Source organism: Stegodyphus dumicola, chromosome 3, assembly GCF_044657685.1.
Source record: "Stegodyphus dumicola isolate Sdum_Otavi_A_Nest chromosome 3, ASM4465768v1".
Classification (NCBI taxonomy): domain Eukaryota; kingdom Metazoa; phylum Arthropoda; class Arachnida; order Araneae; family Eresidae; genus Stegodyphus; species Stegodyphus dumicola.
This window is the reverse complement of record NC_140770.1, coordinates 273,294,373-273,300,372: the sequence shown is the minus strand read 5'-3', so window position 1 is coordinate 273,300,372 and position 6,000 is coordinate 273,294,373. Positions and strand designations below refer to the sequence as shown.

Genomic DNA, 6,000 nt, shown 5'->3' with positions numbered 1-6,000 from the left:
CGAACAACTGAGAAATTTCCTTGGCATGATATGAAAATCATTCGCAAATAATATCATAGTTAATTAAATTGCTTTTTTGGCGCTGATAAAATAAAGTACTGAAAGCACATGAAATAGTATGATGCATTTTTTACCCTGAGCCTCTGTTATAAAATTCTCAGCAGGTAAGAGTAAATATTTATGAAAAATAGTTGCTAGTAGAAAAGAAATGTAAATAGCTTTTTCTAAAATCGCCGCAAGCATTATACGAAGGTGGAAAAAATATGATGGTGATCTGGATGATGCAAAAAATTTCGAAAAAAGAAATAAGAATTTCGGATTATTTGTCTATATCAAGATTTGAAATAAACACTCAGATAAAGATAGACAACTTTAACTTTCATGGAGGACTTTGGGGATGGGAAAACAATTTGTTATTTACGACTACGGTTAATTAATTAAAACAAAGGAGGGCTTTCTCTGTATGGGAAGGAATGCCTTCTTGGAAGATTTTTTTAAAGAAAACTGGCTCGTATTCACATTACACGTGGGAAAACACAATTCCACATCAAACTACTAGAGTTCAGTGATGTTACTGCTCGGCCGCTAGTGGACATTATTTACGACTAAGGACTGATGAGATATGTTAAATTAGGTACTGATTACCATTTATTTTTATATTCATTAGTTAATACTTATGATTGGGGTTTTACTAAAAAGGCCAATATATGCATGTATTTCTTGAAATCAGTTTTAACATCTTATTAACATTTTATGTGCAGTTTTTATGGTATTCTTCCTTCACGTTCACTCAAATAATTTCACAGTTTAAGAACAAAATAAGACTATTTAAAAACTATGCTTCATTTGAAATATTTTACTTGAAAAACCGCTCGAAGGCTATCTGCCAAAGGAGGGATGCCTTCATGGAGAACTGTCTAAGAGAAAATGGCTCCTATACATGTTACACAATGGAAAAATCACGAAAATGTCCTTGCAGCCAGCCCGTTCGCTGGGATTCGAACCTAAACTACCCGTGTTCAGCAATTTTACTGCTTGGCCGTTGGTGGGCGTATCACCTTTTGAGATAATCATCATAATATTATATGTTTTAATAGGCATCAATAACAATCAATGTTTACTACTGTGATTTACATTTCCAGTGATGTTAATCTCGTAATTAATACTCTTGGCTCTGTGCCTAAGAGCAGTAAAGGTTCAACTGAGGACTTTGTAAGCGGAACTGGCTCATATTTCCGTAATTAATACAAATATGGTAATATTATTATTGTCACTGTCAATGATACCAATCGTACGATTTGGTATTCACTTTCGGAGCAAAAGTACATTGAGAAAGAAATCAATTTGGAGACAAATAAAAAAGAATTGATGAAATAAGTATTATAAAAAAGCAAATTTCTTTTATATCTTGGATCATTTGTTACCATTTACTTTGTGTTTTAATATCTTTTCATACTTTATTTCAGTATTGCTTTATTAATTCTTAAATATTTTTGAAAATGCGAAAAGTTTGTGAAATTCATAAATTCTTTCAATTCTAAACATAATTTTTTTTTCTCAGTTCTAAAATTGTATTCTTAATATTATAGAGTAACAAAAATACATAGTATTCACTAAATTAAAATGGAATTATCGTTAAATAAAGAGCATTTTGGTAGAAGATTCATGATAGTTGTAATGTACACATGCTTCAAGAAGATTGCACGACTAAACAATTTTTTCATCGTTCTGGGCGAGAACCATGGTTCAAATTTCAAATAAATACATAAATAAATAAAGATAACAACAGTTTTTGACTCATTACAAATGTATGAAGTAAATTTCTTTTCGTGTTTCAAAAGAAATAAATATGTCAATGAATAATATGTTTTTCAGAGTGCTATTAGAATAAGAAATCCATACTCGTCTGACGCAAATTAACTGATATATATTTTTAATCAAAACTTTGTAGGAGAGATTTCAAATACTACTTTCAAGCACTAACTACACAGAAGTTGCATTTTTTAGTTTTTAAACGTAGTTTTCGATCGTTTCAGCATCTTTTATAAGTGCTACGAACCGTCTTACTTCTCTAAAGTTTCTTTAGCAAGGTAAGGAACACATTCAGTGGCACTTTTTTCCGCACAGTCGCTTTGCAGACACTTAAATTTCACACTTGTCTCTCATGCATTCCGTACACGAAATAGTCCATAACTGCAAGTATAATTTTATTCAGTTATTTTCTTGCATTAAAATCATAACCGCTTGTACTCTTTTTAAGATGTTCCCGGATAAATAGGAATTCTTCTAAAATAGAAATGATAAAATCATTTGAGATATAATTTTTCCTTCTCAAAACAAACTATTTATTTCGCCAAAATATAATCGAAAATAATTTTAGAGCTAAGAAGAGGAATAAATATTTTAAAATTCATTCAATTGTATAAGAAAGTAAATAACAGCAACACAACATTATAATGCATCATCATAATATCAGCTGACAATTGTAAAAAAGTTTCATTCCTACTAAATGGTTTATATATATATAATGTGCATTTAGTGAATTAACGTATTAAAGGCATTGCTGTATATAATATAAATATTTGTTTGTTATTTTATGAAATAGAGTGTCTGGAGCCCATTCAAATACCCTGTAGAATTTTAACAAATTATTTTGTAGGATACAAATATGTACACGCTTTTTATGAAATATGCAAACCTCATGCAATATAATTCTGTTTTATTAAAATTAAGGATTATGAAATTTATTTTAATATTACTCTACATAAAGAAATCTGCAGGCATCTTTATTCCCATTATTTATCATCAGGGGAAAGAAAAAAAAATCCTTATCTTATAATAAGCTAATTAGATTACTAATTCAGAAGACAAACAACAAAAATCAGCGTTATATTTACAAAATTTTCACAGGACTAGTTTCGATGGTTTTACCGAACCACCATCCTCAGCTGCAAAACCGCAAATGAACAAGATAGGAAAAATGATTAGATAAGGTAAGAAAGCCTGGACAAGAATAAGCAAGTGGCGCCATCTGTTGGTGAAACCAGAACTAAAACATAATTTCTTTAAAGGCCGAAGGCAAATTTGGATTGGAATTAGGATCGTTAACTAGAACAGAAAGATTTTTATGAATGTGAAATGCCTCTAGAAAATCCAGGTCTCCGATGGAAGATGTTTTTTGAATAATTTTGGCAGCAGAAAAATTGAAAGTGTGATTTTCGGACCAACAATGTTGCGCAACAGAAGACTTCTCTGTTTCCTTTTTTCTAACATATGCCTCATGTTCCTTGACGCGAAATTTTAAGGCTCTCTTAGTTTGGCCAATGTAAATTAAACCACACTGGCAAGAAATCCTATAAATACCCCAGAAATTCATATCCGGAATGGGGTCCTTAAGTATGGAACTCGGAATTTTATTGATGGGAGAATAATCAACCCGAAAGTTAAATTTCTGCAAAATATGTGCAACTTTATAGCTAATTGATGGAAAGAAGGGAATGACAACAGAGTTTTTATAATCTCCTAAAACAAGAGTGTGCCTTTTAGTGTGTTGAGATGAGAATTTTTTAACTCCTTGATTAATAATGTTGGGTGAAAAGCCCCTGTCAATAGCTATTGCTTTTAAATAATTTTAAATAAATAAAGTTTTAAATAATTAGTTTTCCGTGCTCTTCAAGTTTGCTCCTGCAAACTAGCCCTTGATGAAGAACTAAATTATTTTTGTAAATATATCGCTGATTTTTGTTGTTTGTCTTCTGAATTAGTATTTATTCGGCGTGTTATTGTGTCCTAATTAGATTAGTTTAAAAATACGACCTGTGAAACTTTTTATCCTCCTTGCTTCAGTTTTTCTTATGACAATTACGCACGTAACTTGATATAAGATCCATTCATTTTAAATAGTTTTCTAAAACATTTTACAAAAAATAAGAAAATAATGCTAGCGCAAAATATTTGGTTGAAAAGTTATGTAAAACTGGGTTCAGTGCCCCCAAAAATAAGTAAAAAATTAAAACTTATATTAGGTCCAAACGGGCAATTTGTTTCAGTTACAGACACATACATGTTTCGAGAGCATTTGTGTTAACGCCACTTTGGGCTAAAAATATTTAGAAACAGCGTATCATTAGAATTTCCGATACGCAGGCTGTAGACCAAAAATGTTTTATTCCTTACAGTAGTGGCATTGCTCGCTTTGAAACTGTTGAGTTTTCTAATCAAAAATCCAATTAAGTTTTACAGAATATGAAATAGACAATTAAAACAAATTCCAAATTCTAAATTCGGGCTTCCAAGTGTCCTTGTTTGGTTGGAGGACTATGTGATCCAAAATGTGATGACTCTAGGTAACGTTGTTTTTCCGCAATGCGAAAAGTTTCTTTAAATAAATACAGGGCGATATATATTTGGTGGCAACAGTTTGAAAAGTGATTCGGGCATTTAAAGTGATCCGACGCAAAATGCCGTTTCGAAACTAATAGCCCTTCTGTACCAACGTTCATTTGGACTTTAAAAAGGAATTATAAAATTAAAAACATTAAAATAAAATCCAGAAGTTTTCAGATTTTATATTATGTCCAAAGGGACTTTTTTTTTGACGCTTTGTGTGTTACCTTTATTTATTAAATACCATATTCTTCGTAATTAAAGCACATAAACTCCAATTCAACAGCAATATCATAAAATATTTAAAAACAGCATATCTTTAGAATTTCCGATAAACAGTCTCGCACGCTGGAAATAAAAATATTTTATTCATTACATAGTTACCACTGCTCGCTTTGAAACTGTTGAGTTTCCTAATCAAAAATTCGTCAAAGTTCTACAAAATATGAAAAAGATAATAAAACAAATTAGAACTTAAAAATTCGAGTTTCCAGTGTGCATATTCGAGTGGAGGATTACGTTATTCTTAATTTGATAACCCAAGGTACCGCTGTTTTTTCACATTGCAAGAAACATACATATATACACGCAGATTCTTCATTCTTTAATTTTTTTAAATATAATGCAGGGCGATAATATTAGGTGGGAACAATTTGAGAAGTGATTCGATGCAAAATGCCATTTCGAAACATAAATATTCTTCAGAAAAACCTAACCGAAAGAAGATGAATCTAATCATGACCAGTTCTACACAATTTTATTTTAAAATTCGTTATCATTTGCATTTTTTTGAGAGCAAACATAATTTTTTTTTTCATATTTCAAAACTTTCACCATTTAAACCCTCTAAAAATAACTGCATATTATTATACTGAAAAATGAAATTTAAGAATTTATAGAATTCTGCGAAATCTAAATTCATTATATAGAAAACCAAATTATAAATATAAAACGTTATGTTTCTGTATTAGGTAACTACACTGAAAGTAATATTGATAGAAAATGTTTAGTAAAACTGTGCATTACCTCTATTTGACTATAATATCTTGAAAAAAATATTTTCAATTTTCCGACAGCACATACAAAACTTACATAACGCATCAAGAGCGTTGGCCCATCATCGAACGAGCATAAAGTCTCTGAACACTGATAATTTGGCTGAGGATTCGAGTTTCGGAGAACGAGCTCACTGTGTACGCGTTTTCTTTGTTTTCCCCACGTGCAACTTGTATATGAGACAGTTTCCCTCAGACATTCCTCCACGAAGACATTCCTACCCTTAGGCAGATAACCTTCGAGTGCTTTGCCATAGTCAAATTAAATAAAATTAAAAAAATAAGTAAGCATCATGAGCATTAGACTAGCGTCTTTGTTTAATTCTTTATATATAGAAAGAGAAAGAATTAAAGCTATAGAGATTAATAAAACCATAAGAATCAATCCGTCAAATCCGATATCTTTTTCCATTAATGCTATTAAGTAGTGGAATAATAAAATATACTGATATTTTCTTAGATTTTAAAGAAAACGATATCATCATGGCACAATTAATAAACTCGCGGCTTTCCTTACTCATGGCTATACTCAAAGGCGGAAAATTGTATGACAAAAACT

General features: G+C 30.8%; 1 long non-coding RNA gene across 2 annotated transcripts in view; it reads right to left on the bottom strand.

Moving 5' to 3' along the window:
* Positions 1-1,905: 1,905 nt before the first annotated feature.
* Positions 1,906-6,000, bottom strand: part of LOC146998343 (uncharacterized) — a 40,956-nt gene continuing 36,861 nt past the window's right edge. For both annotated transcript variants that reach the window (XR_015040459.1, XR_015040460.1), the window contains exon 4: positions 1,906-2,286. This is a non-coding gene — a long non-coding RNA (uncharacterized LOC146998343). The remainder of the gene's footprint in view (positions 2,287-6,000) is intronic.